The following is a 25,776-nucleotide window of genomic DNA, read 5'->3' on the forward strand; positions in this document are numbered from 1 at the left end:
ATGTTCGTGTCTTTTTTTCTTCAGCCGTAAAGAAATAGTTTTTTGAGTTAAACATTTCAGGATTTTTAAAGCTAAAAATAGCTGGATGTGGATGAGACCAGAAGCCACACCCATAAAATGTACAAATGCCCATGCCCATAATGAGTTTAGACAAGGCACAAGCCTTTTCCAAATGGCAGTGTCGTTGATCACAATATTTTTGTTTATGTAGTTGCAGACTCTGGTAGCTATATTGATACTACCCTAAATCAATACCTTAGACAACAAATAAAACGCCTCAGTGCACTGATGAAATGAAAATAGAGCTCTCAGTAGTTTCAATAACTGAATTTCAGCACACACAGCAACTGGATAGACAACAGATACTTACATGTGTATGATGTTTTTGCCGCCGCAACCTGATAATCTTCTCATTAAAGGATTAGTTCACTCCTGTCAATCAGCTATCATGGGAGCGGCCTCTGTTGGTGTGACGTCACACCGACAGGGATCTGAGAATGGCTTAATTTGAAAAAGGGGATATTATTTTTACAGATTAATTCAAAACCACTGCATGGTTTTTTATCATTATAGGGTAGATGTGTACATACACTGCCAACACATTAATGTTCAAACAACATGTAAAAGTGAACTTTGCATCCGATGACCCCTTTAAACACTAAATCAGTACTTTAGCCTATATCATGTGTGACTTTCCAACGTGAGTATGTAATGCATGAAGTTGAGCTACACAAGATGAGCATTTGTGCTTAAATATTATATACATTTTTATTTTTTTTTATAACAAGTTATTGATTGTTTCACTAGATAAGACCCTTAACTTGGCTGGGATCGTGTAGAGCTTTTTAATCAAATCACTAACCACTAGGCAAATGTTATGTAAGTAATATAAATGGAAAATACTTTTTTAAAATAAATATACTGTATGCTTATTTTTTCACCCAAAAATACAGTAGTCTTATCACCAGATTAAATGACTTTACTAACCCATTGATTAAATGAAGAATGTTTTTTCAATGACTAGCGCCATTAATCTAACTGCTTCCTCCCGGTGGTCATTAAAGGTCCTTAGAGTACTAAGTGAGTAAGTATCAAATGAGGTCAAATAAACTGAATCTATCTTGGGTTTTCCCCCTGTTTTGGCCCTGTCCTCTAGCACTGCTGAGCTGAAGGGCAAACTCCCTGGCAACATGGTGTTTGCTGCAGTATTCATTTTAACAAGTGCTTGGAGAAAATCCCAATCCAATCTTCTTTTTAATGGAGTCACATTTTCTTCACTCCACCATGGTGCAGGCTGACACAGGCCAAATACGGTAGAGAAAAAATGGAGATTAAAGAAATATAATACACAGTAAACTTATCTGACAGCATTTGAGGAATAATGTTGATTAGCACAAAAAGTAATTCCAACTTGTTCCTCATTATTTTTCAAGGTAACCCTGGGTATTAAGCCTTATATGACTTAATATAACATAAATGATGTCTCTTACTGAAATATGTAGAACCCATTAAAGATTTACGTTATATAAAATAATCCAAATCGATATATACATATTTTGGACTATGGAGGGCGCCATTATTTTGGTTACATAGAACGGTTGTACTCAGTGTACTGCTAGCTGACACTGAGCCAAAGACTATAGAATACCCAAAACTGGTCACTCGTATTGTTTTGAATGGGGAAAAATGCAACGCTCATTATGGCCGTGAAGCCCCGCCTTCTTAATGTAAGAGCCAATCGTTGATTAGTACAGTCAGCGCGTCACTGCAGCTGCCGTTGGAAGTCCCAGTTACTTTAGAAACAATCAGTGTTCTGAGACGGGTGCTCAGTACTGCGCATGCCATTGTCTGATCTAACTTGAAAAATAAGCTTTTTGTAACGCTACTGGAGCATAAGGAACAATATTCATAAGGCAGTTCTTGTCAGATTTCATTGGTGATTTCAAATATGTAATGTAATCGTAAGCTTGGTGAACAGTTTTAGAGAATTTGATGATTCTCTATTCAAAGAGATAGGAGCTGAACTTGCAGGCCCGAGAGGCATTTCAAAGATGGCCGCAGAGTGAAATGACTTGCCTTAATGGGACTTTGCACTGAGCAGCGCTGTTTCTAACACAACACAACACGGAATATAAATTCTGATGCAATGAACACAGCTACTGAAACAGCTTACAGGTGCCGATGGATTTAAGTGTAAGCTTAAACCAAATGCTGTACCATTGATTTTTCTTACAAAGAGTCTAAACACACCCGGATATCGAGTGAAATCCGCGCTGAGAAACTCCTTCAGCGACTGCGGTGTCATGACAGGAGTCTACATGTTTACATCATTTATAAGCTCTTTCAGTAGCTGTGCTCTACTAAAAGGAAAGCAGTGAAGACTTACATCGCTTCTCTTGTTGCCTATTGACTAAAAATTATAACCAAATGCCGCAAAACGTGGAATCGTATCTGTATGTTATTTTCCAAGTTGTGTATTCCGCTTTGTTTTGCAGTAAAATTAGCAACAGATAGCGTCAACAAGAGAAGCAATTTAAAGGGGTCCTATTATGCTCTTTTTCAAATTCTTGATTTTGTTTTGGGGGTGTACTAGAACGTGCTCTCATGCTTGGTGGTTCGAAAAACGCATTATTTTTCACATAATTTACATTATTACAATACCTTTCTCCCAGCCTGGCACAAATATCTCAATTAGTTCCGGGTTTAATGAAGGCCAGCCTTCTGAAAAAATGAAATGTGTTATGATTGGTTAGCTGTCCCACTGCATTGCGACTGGCGAACAGCTTAGAGTAGTTAGCTTAGAGCAGTTAGCACAAGCTAGATTAATAGTGAATCTTATGTTTTAAATATGGATATTTTTCTTACAAAAATGCATTGATTCGCTACAGGAGACCCCAGGGTGCTGTGTGAGGCACATTTTATTATGGATGGATGCACTTTATTAGACTTTATTAGACTCTGATTGCATTCGTCTGAAAGAAGGAAGTCAAATACACCTAGGATGCATGGAGGGTGAGTAAACTATACGCTAGGAGTGTTGAGTCCCATCATCAGCCTGCAAGATCGCAGATACATGATATTATTGTGCTAATTTATTTAATTATTTTACATGCTTAGTTTCATTGCCCGAAACCAGCTCCAGCATAAGGCTAAAAGCAGCCTAACATTATCAAAAACCATCATCACTAATCAGCCTAGCCTATTCTAGTGCAAGTGCATGCATTTTAAAAAACACTCACGTTATAAGTGAATAAAAGTTCTACACTGTATGATGAATAAATCTCTTACCACACACTGCACACGTCTGCGGCGCGTTACGGCTCCGACGCGGCAACCGGAGTAGATCGTGACTTCGGCATGTGTTTCGACCCCCTGTACTGCACATGTCTGTACTGCACACTGCAGCTCATTGAAGCGGCTCTCCGCGTGCATCGCTAAAGTTTGGCTAATCCCCCACCTTGTCCCTACCCACCCCCCAACAGTTTTAATTTCCGTAGGCGGGATTTAAATTAATGATACTCTAATGGACCGCGTTGTGACATCATTGCATGCAGAAAACAAACGCTGTAGTCCAAAGGAGCTGTTCGTTGTAGTTCTTGCAAAGAGATTTTTTTAAAAACGAAGTATCTCCCTTTGGAGTGGACTTTGAGATTTGTAACTTTGTAGAAAGCATAGAAGCATAATATCACCCCTTTAAGTCTTCACTGCTTTCCTATCAATAAGAAGAGGAAAAGAATAGGAGGATGCCTGTGGATGAATAAATCTTCCTAAAGACCCACATCTGTGTTCTCTCCACGTTAGCCCTGATGCCTTTGAGGCTTTTAGTAGAGCACAGCTCTACTAAACTGAAAGAGCTTACAAACGATGTAAACATGCCAACTCCTGTCATGACGCCGCAAACAATGAAGGCGTTTCTCAGCGCAGATCTCACTTCTGGGTGCGTTTAGACTTTGTGGGGAAAATCGATAGTATTTGGTTTAATCGGTATTTGGCTTCTATCTATTGCCACCAGTACGCTCTTTCAGTAGCTGTGGTTATCGTATCAGTATTTTATTTTCCGAGTTGTGGTAGAAATAGCGTTTCTCAGTGTCAGCAGCTCGCTGAGTACAACCGTTCTACGTAATCAAAATAATGGTGCCCTCCAAAATATGTATATAACAATGTGGATTTTTTAAATAACGTAAAACTTTCATGGGTTTTCTACTACATATTTTAGTAAAAGACATCATTTATGTTATATTCCCTTTAAAAAAAAAATAGAGGTTGCAGTGGGACACTTACAGTGGGAGTCAATGGGGCCTATTTTCAGAAGGGTTTAAAAGCAAAAATCTGAAGCTTATAATTTTGTAAAAACATCTTCTTTTGAAACACCTTATTTGAGCTGCAAGACTGTTTCAGTAAAAATTTTTACAGGCATTTTTGGGTTTACAGTGTTATGTTTTAATTCCAAGGTAGTTGCAAAATTAAAGGATTAGTTCACTTCAGAAAATGACATGAATGTCATTTAGAAAATGACCAATCGTTTTAATAGATAAGACCCTTATTCTTTGGCTGGGATTGTTTAGAGCTCTTTGAAGCTGCACTGAAACTGCAATTTGGACCTTCAACTCGCTGATCCCTGTCGAAGTCCACTATATGGAGAAAAATTCTGGAATGTTTTCTTCAATAACCTGAATTTCTTTCCGCCTGAGGAAAGAAAGACATGAACATCTTGGATGACATCAGGTGAGTAAATTATCAGGAAATTTTAATACAGGACTCAACATGAATAAAGTGCATGAATAATAATCAAGTATATTAATACTGAGAGGGCAATTTATGATATACCGTCAGCTCTAGAATGATTGTCGCTGCTGACTGAGCTTGTGTTGAGTCTGGAACTTGCCTTTTAACCTGAAAAGAAAAAAAACAGCCTTGGATTGAAAATGCCACAGTTCTCGTTCATTCCTCTAGCATGCAGCCAAAACAAATAAAAAGCCTCTTCCTCCCTGAATCCGCCTCTCACTTTAATGGCTCATAGAAGAATCTTGTATAAAAAGCACACGTCTCACGGTGACCTGAATTACAAGCGCTTCGTACTGAGTCATTGCCTGTGCCATTTCACACAAAAAGCCTATCAGCAGCACTCAGAAAGCAAGAGAGGACTTACAGAACTATCTGACTTATTTATGTAAGCATCCAGTGGACGGTCATGCTGCTTGCACAATACTGGCAAGCCAAGGTCCCAGCCTATAGAGACAGAGTGCCCTCAGATAACCTCCACATAGTCACAATTCATTATTCACCCTCACTGAGCACAAAGAGCTCATTCTTTCTGCCCTCCCCTCGCTCACTCTCTCTCTGTTTCTGTTGTGCTCTTTCTCTTGCTTTACTCTGTTGTTTGCTGTTTATCCCTCCTCCCACTTAGTAACAGTTGCTACCTTGTGTATTTGTGAGCTCTGTCTCTTCCTGCTGTGTTGGGCATAATCATTCTAAGTGGTCTTTCTCTGCCAAGTAATATCCATCGCCAGGGGCTTAAACTTTAGTGTTGCATAAAATACAGGAATCAAGCCAAAATGTCAACAGTGAGTTTTCTTACAGTAAATCTCCATATAGCAGTGCTAAAATGTCGAAAGTACGAATTGGCTCCTTTTCAGTTCATAAGTTGGAATCAGAATTACATTTTTCACACCTCACGGGAAGTTGAATTAGAATTTGATTTGAAATGACAGGACGAGTCAGTCCACAGAGGAATTACATTAGTCACGTTCTTGGAAAACACGCCTCTGCCTATCTCTGTCCAAAAACGCCTATACATACAATTCACTGCAGTTTCCAGTTGAAATCACCACTAGAGGCAGTAAAACACCAACAACTTTTATTCCTTTTCACACTTTGTTTACATGTTAGATTATCAATGATTAATGACTTTTTTTTCTTATTTGTTCCTTGCACAAAACTATGTTATGACCTCAAAACACTTTTATCATAGTGCATGATTTGTAAACTAATACACATTTATGTTTGCATTATTTAACCAGCTCCATAAGAATAGCTTTTATGAGAAAATAAAAAAGTAAACTTGCTTAGTAGCTCACCTGATACAGATGCAGACACTCCGGTACAACTCCTGTGAATTGCAAGTCACGGTAAAAGACGTGTAGAAGCAAAAATGGCATGAAAACACTATCGGTTAGGTCAGTGGTTCCCAAACTGGGGGGTGCGGAGTTATGATAAGGGGGGCGCGGCAAGGCTAGTGTACAGTCAGACGATTTTTATAGAGATTCGAAACAGATAAACGGCCGAAAATATCTGCCGCGCTGCCCGACAGTATTCACAGCGCACCGCTCAATGTGTGACACTCCGCTCAATATTCCGCTCTATAAATGTGCATTCCATTGAGTTGCTCACGGCCCATATGAATGCTCCACTCGTGTACCACTTATGCTCAACGGAAAAACGAAGTCCGCTCAAATAACTCGCCTTGAATTTTTGTTATTCTGCAAAAGGGGGGCTCGGCAGAAAAAGTTTGGGAACCACTGGGTTAGGTTTAGTGTAGATATACTTTATTTTCGCCAGACATTTTGTTCTGTAGTGGTGACAACAGCTAATGAATACAGAAAACTGTATAATGTTGTATGTATATGTAGTGATCACACTCTAAAAAACACTGAGTTAGAAACAACCCAATTTGGGTTATTTTTGTTTATTTGTTTTTGCCCTTTTTTTAAATGTGATAGGAGAGATCATACAGGACAGGAAGCATAGTGAGAGAGAAAGAAAGGGGGCAAGATCAAGAAAAATCCTCAAGCCGGGATTCGAACTCGGGACGCCCGTAGCGCAACAGCACTGCATGTTGACGCCCTGCCCACAAGGCTATTGGTGGCAACTGATTGGAGTTATTTTTAACCCAAGCACTGGGTAAATGTAAGACAGAACACGTGCTGGGTTAATTTTACCCAGCAAGTTTGGTTGTTTATTTATCCTGGCATAATGTGTTGATTAAAACCAGCATAATGCTTATTTTTTACTTAATACATGTGTTAATGTTTACAGCTGAATTTAAATCTTCTAAAACTTTTGTAAAATACTCAAAAATACACAAAACCACTGGTTTGCATGAAAAAACTATTTTTATTATTATATTTACATTTAAACTCATAGAAGTTAACATTAGAAGTTAAAATTAAACATTTAGAAGTACTTCATTTGTATTCACCCCTGTTGTCATCCAAGATGTTTGTGTCTTTCTTCCTTCAGTCGTAAAGAAATTGTTTATTGAGGAAAACATTTCAGGATTTCTCTCCATATAGTGGACATCTATGGTGCACACGAGTTCGAACTTCCAAAATGCAGTTTACATGCAGCTTCAAAGAGCTCTAAATGGCCCCAGCCAAAGAATAAGGGTCTTATCCAGTGAAACGATCAGTACACGGTGCATTCTGGTTCAATACATTTCGGGTAGGTCAAAAACTTCCATCTCATTTTTTCCTCCAACTTTAAAATCATCCTACATCACTGCAAAAGTACCAACCCAGTGTTTACAAAAGCCACTTTTCCACCGAAATGACCTGGAACAATTTGTTCAAGGATTTTTTTTCCAAAGAAATTTTTTTCCCCCCAGACCTGTCGGTGTCGGTGTCTGCGTTTCCATTGCGATGTAAAGTACCGAGAAGATTAGTCAAATAGTCTAGTGACGTAGGTCTGTGCACGTTTCTCAATACCTAAGCAAATTTCGGACTTGAGTCCTCGGTAGTTCGGATTTCGCAAGTTCGACTCGGGAGTGTGAACTCCCGCAAGCGGGACGACACAAGTCCGGTAATTTTGCAAACAGCAACGCACTTGATAACGTCAGTCAGCTCGCTTTGGCTACTGCAATTTTCCTCACTGTATTTACAGTGAGACAAAATATGATATCAAACACTACTGCCTCTTTTCGTTTTCATTTAAACATATTAATAGCTGCAGAAATGTAGTTCAGGGAATATGCATACATTACAATAAAACAACATATTATATTAAACCGTATTGCCTTTTTTTCATTTTCATTTTAACATATTAATAGATTAATAGAATAAAGACCAAAGATTACCTGTTAGATTTACCCAAAACAAATTATATTTAACCACTACAGAGACATCAGAGCCAGCGGCAAATGTCAGAAGGACTAGCACAGAGTGCCCGATGATCGCATGGATCTCATGTCTCCAATTTTTTCAAATAGGCGCTGTCGTTATAAAAAACTGTTTTAAACAACTACATTCTCGCCTGAAATACTTTTAAAACTACATTTCACAACACAATAACAGTAATATTTTTAAAAATTAAGCAAATATGGTTGAAATACAGTGCTAATGAACTCAACCAATCAGCATGTTCAGTGCCCCACCCTCGAAAGTTTCAGACCTTTGAAAAAGGCACATTTTTACCCTGAACTTTATTTAGATCCTGGCTCCTGCGGTGGAAACACCCCAAGTACTGGCCCAAAGTCCCTAGTTCCTGGGGAAAGTTCCTGCGGTGGAAACGGGGCTAAAATGAACGTGCAAAAAAGGGCAAACGCCCTTTACACAAAAAGGTAAAACAGTGATGTAGGATGATTTTAAAGTTGGAGGAGAAAATGAGATGGGAGTTTTTTAACCGACCCTAATTGTCTTGAACAGGACTGCACAGAGTATGCATCGCAGAGCTAGACAAGATGAGGTTAAAAAATATATACTTTTTTTTTTTTTTTTTTTTAAAGAAAATGACTGATCGTTTCACAAGGTAAGACCCTTATTCCTCGGCTGGGATCATTTAGAGCCCTTTGTAGGTAGGAATTCGGCGGGTTTTGTTGTGAAAACCTGGCAACCCTGTAGGTGACACACACTGCTCCCCTGTATGATGCTGTGTATAAAACTGAATGATACATAGCAAAGTAATGATGTTGTAGATAAAATAAAATGTACACAAACCTGTACAAACTTGTGCTAAAGAAACGCATCAATTCCATGACACAAGATGACACAAAAATCCCGCAATACATAACTCAACCACTGGGTTATGTCTGACCCAAGATCTGTGTAACACAAAAACTACCCAAACACTAAAAAAAAAGAAAAAAACACCCAAAAGGCTCAATCCATCATTTGGGTTAAAAAAAAAAAAAAACAGGATTTTTTAGAGAGTGCAATGCAGCTGTATAAAATGTAATGTAAGATAAATAAATAAAGGTGTTAATTTCAAAGTCTGTTGAGATGTTCATATATTGGAGGTTAGTCTGCTGTTACAACATGTGGTCTGGTAGTGGTTAATTCTAACAATCTGATTGGTCAGTTTAAACGTCTCTGGTTTTGCTGAGTCACATTTAAAGAAAAGATAGAAGAGGGCTGTAACTGATTCTGATCGCTTTGTTTTGTTTCTGCTCCTCTTCTGTATAGTGTATTCTGTGACGTGGCTTTTTTTCAAGCTACGCTTTCTCCGTTGATCTATTTTTTCCTCTAGTTTTCTCTCAGGTAGTATTTTATATGCGTACTGTTTTCATCACGATTCATGTGTGTAATTTATGATTTAATCATCAGATTTGCAACTATTTCAAGTATGTGACCTTTTAAAATAGTCCTGTTGATAAAATCTCAGTTCTGTCAATCAATGCCTTTCAATGTGTAATTTTTTGGTACTATTTTAATTATAACCATTTTTCCCCCACATAACTAGATTGGTAATCGACAGCAAAACAATAACAGTGTGAAAAATTCTTAAATCAGCAATACGAAGTGAAGAAAATCTGATCTTAGTCTGACACATGGAGCGTAATGGAGCGGTGGAGGGAGAGAGAGATTCTGCAGGTGTACGGAAAAAAAAATGTCTGCCAGGAAAAAGCGGAGTGTGGTTTGGACACATGCCGCAACTTTGTCACTGCAGCTGTTCTAGCTCAACGGAGAAGGAGTAAAATCCGTCTTAAAGGCACAGTCTGTGATTTGTCCGAATGTTTTCATTTGCACCAGATGTGTTTGTCTCCCAAGATAATACCTTTAGATAAGTCATAGCCTTCTCCAGCCATAATAACAGTTTGCAAATAGTAATGGAGTAAACAAACCATTTACAGGCTCTGGATATGGTTTATACTTCCATGTGTCGCTGACCATCAGCGTTAATTGGCAACGAGTACTGTATATATATGAATTCAAAAGAGAGAGGTGAGAATTCACCAACAGCTTCCCAGGAAAACAAATCAAGAGTTTAGAATCACAGTATGCCTCATTATGAAGACATTTAATGACCTAATATTGATGTAGCTCAGGAAATTACAGAGGCGAGAGTCTCAGATGTGTTTTGTTGGAAATGACTTTGAGTCACACTGCAGCAGAACCACCATGGCATGCACGGCGGTCTCGGCGGACCCGGTTAGCTGCCGGTTGTTTTGCGGCTATTTGGGTCTAGACAATGGAATGGGCCCCCGAGGGGAAATAAATGCTGACTCACACCATCCTTGTTAGCGTGAAGGGACACAGGCAGTGCCCTAATCTCTCCATCCATCACCCGCTCTGTGATTCCATAATGACCTGCTTTACTGCCTCTGTAAGGGCTGTGGAGCCACGTTCTCCATGCCAGTTCTTCCACACAGATGGCCAGAAATAACATGCTTTGCCGTAATCACTCATGAAGTCCATTTTTCACAGGTTATTATGGTGCTTGTGGACCTACTAAGGGTTGATGATGAAATCTGCAGTCAATGGTTGCCTAATGCTTGCAGTATTTCAATTGCTTTAACTGGGGAAACCCCTTTTAGAATACTGGCTGCTTGTTTATGTCAATGTGCCATCACAATCTCAAAATAATGACATTAGATGTCAAGGTGGTGCATGTGATATAGATGTTGATGAAAGTAAATGGCCGTTGGTGTTATTGCTGACAGGTTTATAGTCAGGGGTGCACATAAGTGCGACCAAAATAAAAAAATACGCTGTGTAAATAAGTTCAGACCACTCATTTGCTGTTAATAAAATCAGTGTTTTAGATCAACAAACTGTAATGCTGTATGTATGTGTGTGTATATAATAATAATAACTATTAGCATTGTATTTTTAAGTGTTTTATTCAATACTCATATATTTTGAAATATGATAATATCATTATCATCACACTTTGTTACACTTTACCCAGCATGATGTTGCAGAAATGGAAATCAATCAAACTAAATTTTCTAATCATGGTAATTATAGTAAACTACAACAACAACAAAATTAACTTCAACTGAAACCTTTTATTTAATTTGTTTTATTTTGTAAAAAAAAATTTCATCAAGTTATTAAGGAAACATCCATGTTTATTTAACGCTTTGTATTAAAACGATAAAACTAAAACCGAAATAAAATAAATAAAAACTGTATAAAGATATATTTAAAAATAACAAATATGACCAAAATACACAACAAAATTACCAAAACATTAAATGAATTTAAAATTAAAAATGTTAAATAAAAACTAATCAGAAATTATAATAGGATCTAAATGATACTAAAATAATGCTGTTCATTATTATTATTATTATTATTATTATTATTATTATTATTATTTTTATTTTTATTATTATATTTACAATTATTCCGGGAATAATATGTGACAGAATTATAAAATAGCAGATATATTTATTAATAAAATAACATTAATATTTAATGTATATTTAAATCAAATGTATACATATATATTTTTTTAAAAATAAAAAAAAAAAAAAAAAACACACACACACACAGAAATACCAAAAATACCAAAACATTTCATTTAAAATAAAAATGAAAAACATACAAAATAAAAACTAAACCAAAATATTAAGACAAATTATAGAATCTCAATGATACTAAAATAACACAGTTCGTTATTTTTAGTATTATTATATTTTACAGAAATATATTGAGAATAACGTGACGGCATTCGAAAATATAAATTATATAAAATATATAAATATATCATATATTTATGCTAAATACAACTAATAAAACAAGAAAGCAACATTTATATGTACATTTATGTGTTTATATTTTTAGAACTAATTTAGAAGGAATTCAATATTTATTAAAATAGCATTTTGCTGCAGAAAACAATTACATTCTTCACAAGGCCTGAAATAAATCACTGAATCATATTTTGTTAATTAAAATCCCCAACACTGTGTACAAATAGACAACATTTCCAGTTGTCAGTTCTTTAATAAATGACAGAATCACAGAAGCAAACAAACAAAACAAGGTGTAAATTTGTTTTGTGTTGATTCCATCCTGTTAGCGGCTGTATCGTGATGTGTGAGACGTTAATGGAGAGAACTTGCTACTGCATCGACTTATCTCTCTTATAACGAACAGTGGTTATGGTTTCCATGGCAACTATTTATTTTGCTCCATAAAGCTAATGCATAACATTCGGACGTGCTGCTACTATGCTACTAAAACATTTGAGGACATAACAAACATCCAAGTATAAATAGGTTTATCCTAGAGTTAACACATAAGACAACAATCAGACTGTTATGGGCAGAGCAATTGCAATTACAGTGTTTCGAAGCACTTCGGTTATTTTGAGGCACGGTTCGATTGAACAGGCACGCATGTGTACGTGTTTTGAATAAGCAGCCCGCACAGATGGGCGAACGGTATGCGTCTTAGAAAGCACTCAAACATCACAGCGATCACGGCCCTGCACCGCCCCATCCTGCACAGCCACATTAAGCAGGCTTAGCTGAATGTAGGTGAAAGGGCTTCCTCTCTCTCTCTCTCGCTTCCCGAAGCAGCTCCCCGCAGAGGACGGAAAGAGGAGTGGGGGAGGGGAACTCGTGGTATTCTAAGGAAAAGCGGGAAAGAAAGATCATGGCGATTTTAGTTCTTACTGAAGGCAACTTGACAGGTTTGTCTGCACGAGGCGAGTCCCGGCGCACGGCCCGCATGTGCTCCCAACAAAGGAAATCACTCTTCCAGGAATCCCCACACATGAAACGGCGAAGAAAAATGTCACGCAGTTAATGTCAGACTGCTTTTTATATAAGGAACAAGCCCTGACAGAGATTTTGCGTCATCCGATTAAAACTCACCCACAAAACGAATCCTGGATTGCCTGTGGCTTCGATAGCAATGCAATCGATCAAACATTTGTGTTGTCTGTAACAGATCGAGACACCACAATTTAAGAATGTTTATCTGTGTTGATCATAAAACAAACACTCCTCATGATTTATGACTGTCTGCAATGTCCTGAAGCGCTGTACTTCTTTTTTCACACATTTCCATGACGGATAAAGCAGCAGGAATCAAAATTTACGCTGAATCCTCCCTTACAACGTCATAACATCAACCCAGGCTCACTGGAAATAAGTGCCTCTAAATACATTTCTGCAGTACTGTAATTATGTACTTTATGTCCAGAGAGTGACGCTAAAACAGGTTTAATACATGATCGTAGCACGTTTTTATTACGTTGCTACAGGCACATATTGCTGTGTTTTTATTACACTGCTTGAGGTACGTATTGCGGCTGTTCAGAATTTACATATCCAGGGAGTGTCGCTAAAGGTTTATACTCTATCATGTTGGAATTATCCCCTACACCAAACCCAACCCTAAACTAACCGATAGTGTTAAACAAATGCAAAAGTGATATAAAAACGCATTTCTTGATGCTGCTGTGCTATTTTAACTTCCTTAGGTGAACTTGAGCTGTCGAACTATAGATTCACAGGGTTCGTCACCCCTCAAGTGCAACGCCGTATCGGGTGAGCTACCAAGCAAACCTACACTGTAAAAAATGACTGTGAATTTAACTGTAAAAGACTGTAAATATGCTACAGTAAAAACCTGTTAAATGGTTAATGGTAAATTTCCATACTACATATGGTGAAAAAACTGCATAGACCAATTTGAAGTAGATGTCACTTGCAGCTGCGCATGCATAGTGGTTGCAGAAAAACATTGCTAACAAGTGGAGGTAATTGGGTAAAATCCATGGAATAAGAGAAAAAGAAATGCCTTTTGATTTCAAAATCAGAATGCAAATAATTTTTATAGAATATTGTCATCAAAGACGCCATTTGAAGCTAAACACAGACGTTTAAACGGACGTACTATGAATGAAAACTGTTATTTTCTGCCACCAGATAGGCTCTGCCCACAAAAAAATGTCATCCCTGTTTTGGATCAGTAAGACAATCCCGCTATTTTACGTCAATTTCATTGAATAACAGTGCTTATCGCTCGGTGACAAGCTCTTGTAATATGCAGAGAACATATTGAAAATAACATCTAATCAATATAATCTATAATCTGTTTAAATCTAACTATTCTGAAGGCTATCTCTCCCGAGTTTTCTGCAGCCATGATTCTCGCACATCCCAAATGTTTACCAACATATAATTGGTCTGTTGGACATTACATGTAATTTTACGGTAATATACCATTTTTGGAAGTGGAAAAAGATAAACTGTAAATTGACATTCCCTGAATTCCCTGCATTAAATTTCAAATTTGATGGTAAAAATAACTATGTTTCTTCCCATTTTTTTTCTTATCAGTTTTGTACACAAGGGTTGTTTGTTACATTAATCAGTTAATGAAATTAACTTACAGTGCACTGAATAAAAAACAATCCATATGAAGATATATATGTGACGACAATGTTCAAAAGTTTCAGTTTTTAAATCACAAAGGATGTTAAAATTGTTTTTAAGTCATAAGATAATATTGTGCAACTAACTGTGTGAAAATTCTGCTTTATTAATCAAAACTCTGTAAATCATACTTTGTTTAAAAAAATGTACTGCCTCTAGTGTTCATTTAAACTAGAAACTGCAGTGCATATGTTTTTTCAGTTTTGCAGAAATGTATACAGAGGCATGTATTTCTAATGAGCCTAGGTAGCTTTCACCAGGTTTCTGAGGTATGCTTTGTTTTTACGCTTGCCGTTATGGCTCGTGCGCAGTTGAATGTTCATAGTCGTATGGATGCTTTCGAAGGGTGTGTCTCAGTCAGTTCCCTGATTTAGTAGTCAGGGCACTGATGAGGGAGTCTGCGTTTTTAAAGGGGACATCGGATGCCCGTTTTCCGTAAGTTGGCATGATTCTTTAGGGTCTTTATGAAGTGCAAAATACTTTGGATAAAATTCCTCAATGGTCGTGTTAAACCACACCCTTTTTACCTGGTCAGAAACAGTTCTGTTCACAGCGACCCGTTTCGGTGCATGTTTCTTTAAATGTTAATAAGCTACTGCTCACCCTGAACCAAAACAGCTTGGTAATGGAATCTGTTTGAATGGGTTTTTATCATTGTAGGGTGGTTGTGTCCTCACACTGCTTAGACAGATTTATATGCAAACACCATGTAAAAGTGAATTTTGCATCTCATGTCACCTTTAAAAAGGCGAAAAGCTCCCCACAAAGATTGCACTCATTTTCAAGTTGGACATATGAATTCACCAGGCTGACCTATATCCACATTATTTTTTCCATAAAAGTGAGCATGGCCATTTGTAAATTGTATGGGTCTGGCTTCCGGTCTCATCCGCGTCCAGCTATTTTTAGCTGTACAAAACAGATGATTTTTCTGCTTGATATTGCAAATTGATGTGTCTTGCCATATTATTTTAATGTATCATCTTAATTATAAACACACTGGTTTGTAATGCAGTTTTACTGTTTACCGCACTTTGTGATTCTTCTCGTTATTTCCCTATTTACCGCTTACTACTGCGTTGAAGAATAAGGTGGATACATTGCTACATTATTAACAGTAGACAACGGACCTGCCTGCAAAATTTCACCTTTACAGCATTTGCAGTTCCTGCTGCAAGGACAAAATGTATGTAGTGGCCCACATTTCTTTACACTTTACAGAAGCATTTGCTCAGTAGAGCTAAAATCAGTTTGGCTCCATCTTTCACTTCAGTCATTCATTATTGCTTTTCACTGACAGCATGTTTCAACAGGAATCAGTTTGAGAAAGCCCAAACATACCTGGCTTGTCATTTACTTCAATACACTGGGCCAGTTCACAGCCTTTCATTTAATAGGTGTCTTGTCCGCACTACCAGATATGAGGTAACAAAAAACGCTTTTGTTTAGTCGCTTGCCCATTTTGATTGTTATTGTTGTATGGCTGCAGCTAATTAGAGTGTTTGGTTTTAGTTTTTCCATATCTGAGTGACATTTGGAAATGAACAATGAATGGTTTCTCTTTTCGCAGAACTTTGCTGTGCGGCTGATTTTCATGAGAATGACTCATTTCATTTAGAGTGAGCTCTGACACTGTTGCTAAGGAAACCATGGCTCTGGTTTTGATTGGCTGAGCTGTATCTAGGCAGTGAGACAGTTCTCATCATTGCTGCTCTTTACAACATCACGCAATGAGCAGAGTGCAGAGAGCCCAGCTCCTTTGATGTTTTCATTAAAATGTTTTGATGCTGTTGCTGTTGTTTGCTAACTTTTTATCATATTTGGCACAGATGCGAGAGAGTGGAGTGTGTCAGAATAATTTAATAGAGTGGTTCTCAGCTGGTTTTTCTTTAAGGCCTATATGGACCCTATTTTCACATTTTCTGGGTTTCTCGGATGGACAAGTCAACATAGTTGGGTAAACTTATATAGTGGTGAAAAATAGCATTTCTATGACTTTCTATTAGAGAAAGAAAAATATAGAGATATATATTTATCTATAACAGACAAGTCACGACCCACCAGTTGAGAACCACTGATACAGCGTATACAATCGCCTCTCGATAAAGATGATCCCTTATCTATATTTACAGCACAGCCAAGAACAGAATATATGGATTTGTGGTCTTTTCAGGGTACAGATCAGGGGATATTTCAGGACAGCCTTCACCTCACAACACCTCCAGGCTTTCATATCTCTGTCCAAACAGAGCATCCATGCAGTCTAGCATTGACATATTATTTTTGCTCTGCAGAAAGATCTCAAGTCCTCGCTCAAGGCTGCAACGTTGTGATTCATGGACATAAGAGCTAAGAGGAACTGAAAAATTGCCTCATGTCAACGTCTACATATGGACAGCACCTCACACAGCCTGTGTAGGGTCTGTACATGCAGGAATACCAACCAGTATGGCTTTGTTTCTTCTGTGGCTTTCTTAAAACATCTTGTTTTTTTAGCGTAGGTAGAAGCTCATGCAGGTTTGGAACAAACAAAGGTTCAGTAAATGATGACAGAATTGTCATTTTTGGCTGGACTATTTCTTTAATTCCCGTGAGTTGCTTTAAACGAGGAAACCCCCCTTGTCCAGCTGTGTCTCAATGAATATGAGTTAGTGAGTAAAGTTGGAGAGGAAACAGTACACCCACTCTGCGCTGCCTCATGTTCTGCTCAAGGTCTCGCCTGAGATTCAGGCGTTTTTTCAGAGATGTTCTAACCTGTTCTCCGTCCAGGTCTGGCAGCACACCCACGCTTTCTGTGGGCTGTCTGCGTGCATATTTATGTTCCAGTAATGCCTGAGAAGAAACATGAGTCACGAGAGGGGGAGAAAGAATACAAATGTGGAATGGTAGCCCACGCCATCAGTCTTGTTATAAAATAGAATACAGTACTTTGGATTATTTCAATATTTGCACATCTGAAGGCGTGTTTACCCCCCCAAAAAAACCTCACCCTCATATCGTTCCAAACCTGTATGAATTTCTTTCTTCGCAGAAGACAATAGATTATATTTTGTAGAATGTTGGGTTATTGACTGTTGTTGAATGTTGGATTATGAACAGATACTAGCTATGTTTCCATCACCCTTTTTGTGTGTTTTGAAGTACTGCATCAGAAATGCAGAGTGATGGAAACACTCGCTTGAGGAGTTTTTTGACGACATAACATGACTAACCAGCGGGCTGATCTTGTTGCACAGCATCTGAAATGTTCTTACGGTCATTCTTAAATGCTTGAGCAAAGTCTGTCGTCAGAGCATTTCTGTATAATTGCCTCCCAGAACTCCTACACGACTGCATTCTCAAACAGTATACATCCACCTCTAAAAGAAATGACTCCATTTATTGTGTTTTGTCTGCTCGCACTGAGGCGCAAGTAATTTATTATATATTAAAATTTATTATATTCAGTGGCTTCTACTACTTTTTTTAGTGATATTAAGTGCCATTTATTAAGAAGTGACGATTTTGTTCTCTTTGACTCAAAACGGGGCTTATTCGCAAATGTTTTATGCAATATTCCAATTTGTTAATTTACCAAGTTTAGATGGACACCCAGCTATGTATGAATAAATAAAAAATAAATAAACAAAAATCAAATAATATGTTCAAAAATTGGTGAATACCAGGTCAGTAGCAATAATTAAGTTTTATTATACAGATGTATAGTGAAATACTTCATTTCTGAAAGCCATTTCTGCCTCAGAGTAAAAAATACAATTCTGAAAGTAACTAACTAAAATAATAAATAAAATCACAATTGTAAGAAATAAAAGCACACTGTAAAAAGTCTAAGTCTAAATTAAAATAAAGTCAAAATATTCTGAAATAGCCCATTTTTGCTAATGAATTAAAGAAATTAAGGTTATTGTGACTTTTTCTCACAATTCAGACTTTTTTCTCAGAGTTGCATGATACATAAACTCAGAATTCCAAGATAAAAAATCTTTTGAAACTGAATTCTGACTTATTTCTCGCAAATGTGTTTGTATCTTGCAATTCCAATTTTCTTTTTCTCAGAATTGTGAGATATAAACTCGCAATTGTGTGTTATAAAGTTAGAATCGCGAGATATAAGCAGTTCTGAGAAAATAAAAAATGTCACAATTGCAAGTTTATATCTCACAATTCTGACTTTATTTCTCAGAATTATTAGTTTGTCTCACAATTCTGACTTTATGACTCATAATTGCAAGTTTATATCTCACAATTTGCGAATTGTGAGATAGAAATTCGCAGTTGCATGTAATATAGTCAGAATTGCGACTTACAAGCAATAAAAAAAATTGTGAGATGTAAACTCGCAATTGGGAGAAAAAAGTCACAATTATCTTTTTTTTTTTGTTGCGGAAATGGGCTTCTATAGAAATGGGCTTCTATTTAATATGTCCATTTATTTATTTTACCCACTAATAAATAAGCATTTGATAAGTAAGATAATGTAAAGTTGTAAACTAAACCGGGAATGGTACAATGAATAAAAAAAAAAAAAAAGGTTATCTGACTTTTTTCTCAGAATTGCATGATATACGCTCACGATTGCGAGTTATAAACTCAGAATTGCAAGATAAAAACTCTTCTGAAACTCAATTCTGACTGCTTTTTTGCAAATGTGTTTATATCGTGCAATTTCCGATTTTCTTTTTCTCAAAATTGTGAGATATAAACTCGCAATTGTTTTATAAAGTCAGAATCGTGAGATATCAGCAATTCTGAGAAATAAAGTTACAGTTGCAAGTTTACTGTATATCTTACAATTCTGACGTTATTTCTCGGAATTGTGAGTTTGTGTCTCGCAAGTATGAGTTATAAAGTCAGAATTGCAAGACACAAACTCACAATTGTGAATTGTGAGATATAAACTCGCAATTGCCTGTAATATAGTCAGAATTGTGACTTATAAGCCATTCTGAGGAAAAAAGTCAGAACTGTGAGATAAAAAAGGCACAATTACCTTTTTTAATTTTTTTATATCGTGGCAGAAATGGGCTTCCATAGAAATAGGCTTCTATTTAATTTGTCCATTTATTTATTTAACCAACTGATAAATAAGCATTTAATAAGCGAGATAATGTTAAGCCAGCAAATCATTGTTGTAAACTGTCAAAGTTTATTTTGCATTAATGACTAAACGAACAAAGCTGTAACCCTACTATGCACAGTGGCCCTTTATCCTGTAATTAATATTTATGGGTGAAGCTGATACATTTGAATATGTAATGTACCCTCTAGATCATAAACAATATTAAGCAACATGAATATGGTTATGTTTTAGGTTATCGTGCCACTGACGGATATTTAAACGAAAGGAAAACTTTCCGAAGTAAAGACTGAAGAGTGAAAAGAGAGAACACAGCATCTATTGATGGTTTTATCTCCAAATCTAATTCACCAAAAGTGATAAGGCCCACTAGGAATCAATTCCTCACACCGGGCCGTCAGACGGAGGCTGTCAGCGGGCCGCCCGGCAACCCTTAGCATGAGCTAAAAGAAGGTGACTTCCCTACGGATTTCTGCTGCCTTTAAAAGTGTGTGTATGTGAGTCTCAGGCTTGTTCACAATCTCAAGGTCAAGGATGAGAGGCGTGTGTTTCCTCCCCCAACTGGTGAGTCAGCCTCCATTACACACACACACACACACACGCGCTTCCAGCAGGGTGACAGCGACGTGTGTCGCTTTGCCAAAGCACTTAGTGTGATGAGCCTGGCCAAACGCTTGTGTCTAAGTGCACCGAAAAACACAAGAGGATGTGCGCTGAGGCAATTCTGCCTGTCTCAGCATAGCACCACAAATCTGACAAATTTTTTTTTTTTTACCAATTTAACATTCCCATCACATTTTCTCTTCCCTTTGCTTCGAATCTCATTTACACTTTCACTCTCACTTCACACCCAGACATTTTGTCCTCTATTTCCACAAGACGCCTCATTGTGAGACCAAAAATAAGCAGCGCTCACTGATCTTCATTAGATTTCACCCCCAAAATATTTTGATTTTGAGCGCCTGCCCTCATCTGATTAACCACGGTTCTGTGTTCCCACCTTCCAGCGGTCCGGAAAGATATTGTGGACTTGTTTTTCCAGCAGCGTAACTGGGGAATGTGGGCTGCTGTTACTGACTTGATAGACTTTATGCTCTGTTGCAGGAAAATGTGCTGATAAGTCTATTTTCTTCCCCCCTTCAAGACAATACTCCCATTGAAGCCTGCCAGTGAAGATCCATATCGTACATGGTTACTCAGAAAACAGAGCGTAATATTGCTGAAGGAAATGGCTGGGGAAGAGGTGGAGGTGGTTTGTGCGGTGGATGTAAAAACATTAGGGAGCGCAAAAACCCGCGCCTTATTCGGAAACCACCTGCAATCCAAGACATGTATGTTTTCTATCAATCATAGCAGCAGTAATGATGATCAAACGATGGGGAAAAACATCATAGTTGGCTGTATGTCTGGATGTGAGGTGTGGTGTACCAATTTTCGGCAGGATAGATGTTGGTTAGGAGTCGATTCAAATCTGGATCATGGTGGTCCTTTTGTAAATCAGGTGCTAAAACAAAACAGAAGGCGAATAAAGTTAATTTTATTATGCTGGTATACTACTCCTGCACTGTATTAGTATAGTACATGCTAATATAGAAGTATGTATTTAGTATTACTATACTTTTTTACTATTTCAATACTTTTTGGGACAAAATTGGTATGTTTAAGTTTATAAAAGTATACATTTAAAGGGATAGTTCACCCCAAAATGAAAATTGCCTGATGATTTACTCAACCTACATCATCTGCTAGAACGCCACTCTCGTGCACACACGAGATTATGGTTTATAAAGTTTTAAATATGGATATTTTTCATACACAAACGTATCAATTCACGTCAGAGGCCCTTTATTTACCCCCCAGAGCCATGTGGAGTACTTTTTATGATGGATGGATGCACTGGCATTATAAAGCTTGGAAGAGCCAGGACATTTTTATTATAACTCTGAGTGTATTTGTCTGAAAGAAGAAAGTCATACACACGTATGGTGAGTAAATCATGGGGTAATTTTCATTTTTCGTTAAACTATCCCTTTAAGTGTACTTTATGTGCAACAGCAAATTAAGAATAAGAATATTATGAAGTAGGCCAATACTTTGTCAACTACTTGTTTTTATACTGCAAGTACACTTGACAAATGTGACCCTGGACCACAAAACCAGTCATAAGGGTCCAACTTGAGATTCTCAGTTGATGTATGGATTGTTAGAATAGGACAATATTTGGCTGAGATACAACTATTTGAAAATCTGGAATCTGAGGTTGCAAAAAAATCTGAATATTAAGAAAATCACCTTTAAAGTTGTCCAGATGAAGTTCTTAGCAATGCATATTACTAATCAAAATTAAGTTAAGTTTTGATATATTTACAGTAGGAAATTTACAAAATATCTTCATGGGACATGATCTTTACGTAATATCCGAATGATTTTTGGCGTGAAAGCAAAATTATTATTTTTGACCCATACAGTTTGTTTTTAGCTATTGCTACAAATATACAAGTGCTACTTAAGACTGGTTTTGTGGTCCAGAGTCACATATGTCAAATGAACTTAACATCAGACTTATAGTTTACTATTATTTTTGCACTTTAATTATCAAGAATGCTTACTCGTGCATTTTTACGTACAAAAATAAGCCAAATATAAGACTTTTCTGTATACTTGGCACTATAAGTATACTTAAGTGTAGTTTTAAGTATATATTCTGATGAGCATATAAGTACACTGACAGTATATTCACGTTTTTTGTTTAAATTAATTTAGTTTTAGTAAAGGCAGAACATGAAATACAAATCATTTTTTCATATATGTGACCCTAGTCAGTTTTTTAAAATTGAGAAATTTGTTGAATATATTTATCATCTGAAAGCTAAATTAGCTTTCAATTGGCATATTGTTTGTTAGGATAGGACAATATTTGGCTGAGTTGCAATTATTTGAAAATCTGGAATCTGAGGGTGCAAAATAAATAAATAAATAAATAAATAAGAATAAAAATATTGAGAAAATCGCCTTTAAAGTTGTCAAAATGAAGTTCTTAGCAATGCATAATATTAATCAAAAATGAAGTTCTTCATGCAACATGATCTTTACTTAATATCCTAATGACTTTTGGCATAATAGAAAATAGTGTTGACCCATACCATGTATTGTTGGCTATTGCTACAAATATACCAGCGCTACTTAAGACTGGTCACATATGGTGTAGTGCAGAATTAAAATGTTCACACAACTGAATCAAACCAGTGGAACTGGCACTTTCTTTTTACATTTTATTTTGTATATGAAAGCTAAAAGTGTCTGCTTCCTAATAGGTTTCTCTAGGGAAACACTGTTTTATTTGTATTTCCAGCACAAAGAACTTGGCTAAGTACCATTTCCAGTAAGTGTTTACTAACTCAAAGTTTCGGCGCTAATAGATTAAATTGCCTGAGCTAGCGATCAGTCACTCACACTGATTTATTTCCAAGATGAAGCCTGTTCTCTCTGCAGAGACGGATGGGGCTAAAACCCACTAAGGAGGGTAACATAAACGCCAACCATATCAAAAACCTGTGTTTTGCCGGGTTGGTTCCTAGCAGACACACTGTTTCATCTTCCTTCTTTACAGCTTTTGGGAGCTATGAGAGGAATTTGGGTCAGCGAGAAGCCTGCTGTACCTTAAGATGGAGGTTCCCCCGCCTTCTCTCCACCGGCAGCTTTAAAATATAGATGATGTATTACCGCTGCGAGCTCCCGGAGGCTGCCAAGACTAGAGCTAGCATGGGGGAAGGGAGACGGGAAAAAACCCTGCGCTTTGAAGCTTAGCTCTGTGTATTCACTGATCATCTCGGTAATATACGGCTAAATGAGACGGTACAAAAACGATAACTAAATGGAGTCAAGCCCTTGGAGTCTGCGATATGGATGTTGTGCGAACCAGCTGCTTTATTGGCACAAAAACATCAGGGTGGATTAAGAATCCGGCTAGAACATGGGGGGATTTTAATTTGCTTATTAAACTAAATTTGCCGAGCTTATCAGCTACTGCTGTACACTGATTAGATGACTGATATCAATGTCTTGCTTCTGTCTTTTATGGTTTACTTGGTGGAATCATCCTTTACGGCACAATATGAACTAGTTTTTAATAACTTAAGTGTGTAATTTCTATGTCACATAAACCAAATGAAAAAGCAACAACAATATAATATATATAATAATACAAATAATAATAATAAGCAGTTCAAAGTAATTCCAATATTGAATGTTTACAGACATCTTTGTAGCAGAAAGGGAGCTAAATGTGCTAATGCTAATGGCGAGACATCAGGTATATTTAAAAGGTAATTTCTTTATATATCATATAGCATTTACTTGATCAAAAATACAGAAAAAAACAGTAATATTGTAAAATAATATATTTTAAAATAGAATTTATTCCTGTGATGCAAAGCTGAATTTGCAGCATCATTTCTCCAGTCTTCAGCGTCAATAATCATTTTAATATGCTGATTTATTATTATTATTATTTGTTATTACTTTTATTATCAATGCTGGAAACAGTTGTGCTGCCTAATATTCTTTGGAACGTGATTCTTTTTTCAGATGAATAAAATGTTAAAAAGAACAGCATTTATTAAAAATAGAAATCTTTTCTGCTGAAAATTCAGCTTTGCATCAAAGGAATAAATTGCATTTTAAAATATATTCACACAGAAAACAGTGTTTTTACATTGAAATAATATTTCACAATGTATGTGTTTTTCTGGATTTTTGAACAAATAAATGCAGACGGTGAGCATAAGAAACTTACCATAAGAAAAAAAAAAACATTAAAAATCGTACTGAACCCAAACTTTTGAAATAAATATTTCAAATAAATGCTCTTCAACATTATCATCAAAGCATCATGAAACAATCAGTTTACACAAAAATATTGAGCAAGTGTATAACAAAATATTAACAACTGATCGACACAACTGTTTTCAACATTGATGATAAGAAATGATAAATCAGCTGCAGACTGGAGTAATGACTGCTGAAAATTCAGCTTAACCATCACAGCCATTACAATTTAAAATATATTAATATACAAAACATTTATTTTAAATTGTAATAATGTTGTTGTTTTTTTTTTCTACTTATCTTTTTAATTAAATAAGTGCAGGCTTGGTGAGCATAAGAAAAAAACATGTTTATAAAAAACGGCAGTGCACTGTATATAAATAAGTACTACATATAAAAATATTTATTTTAAAATGGGGTTAAGTAGTAAATTACATACTTCACATTTAACTTAAGAATGTCAAACAAGTCTATGCAATCAGTTTCTATAAACCATTTGAGTAAAATCTGTAGTTTGTACACTTTAAATCATTTACCATACAGTGTTTGTGGTAACACACTACGGATGAATGGAAATTCTCTCTTATCTTTAAATGTCACAAACTCACTCTGTGTTTTTGTTTTAGGAAAACATGACCTCCTTCTCCTTGTGAATTCTGCTTTGAGCGGAGGCAGTTCAGGGAGGTCATTCCCGGAGCCCTGCCAGGTTATGACAGTGAAATTTCCATTGTGAATGGAAGAAAGTCCAAATAAAACCTTCTGGACAGCTTCACAACAGATAGAGCAAGACATAAATTGTGCACAAAAAAAAAAAAAAAAAAAACAATTTCCTTTTCTGACGAGAATTTGTCTAACACGCCACTTGATTCTCATGAGTTAACCATCTGTGGGCATCGTATCCCCACATCAGCTCACTCAGCTGTAATACAATACAGGATTTGCTTTCATAAGTCACTGATCAGGAATGTTCTTCATAGAGTCATTAGATTATGTCCTTAATTGGTAAAAGAAAAAGAGTAAGCCTTTAAGTCCTAAGTGCACTTGCTAGCACTATAAAAGGCCTGCCGGTGAGTCAGTGTCACAGCTTGATTACCCAATATGTGGTTGTGAACTCCAGAAACTGGACAGATATTTATATATATTATATTGTAAAGAAGTTCACTTCCAGAATGAAAACTACCTGGTAATTCCATGTCATCCAAGATGTTCATGTCTTTCTTACTTTAGTCGCAAAGAAATGAAGGTTTGTAAAGAAAACATTTTA

This window comes from Labeo rohita, chromosome 11 (genome assembly GCF_022985175.1).
Source record: "Labeo rohita strain BAU-BD-2019 chromosome 11, IGBB_LRoh.1.0, whole genome shotgun sequence".
In the NCBI taxonomy this organism is placed as follows: domain Eukaryota; kingdom Metazoa; phylum Chordata; class Actinopteri; order Cypriniformes; family Cyprinidae; genus Labeo; species Labeo rohita.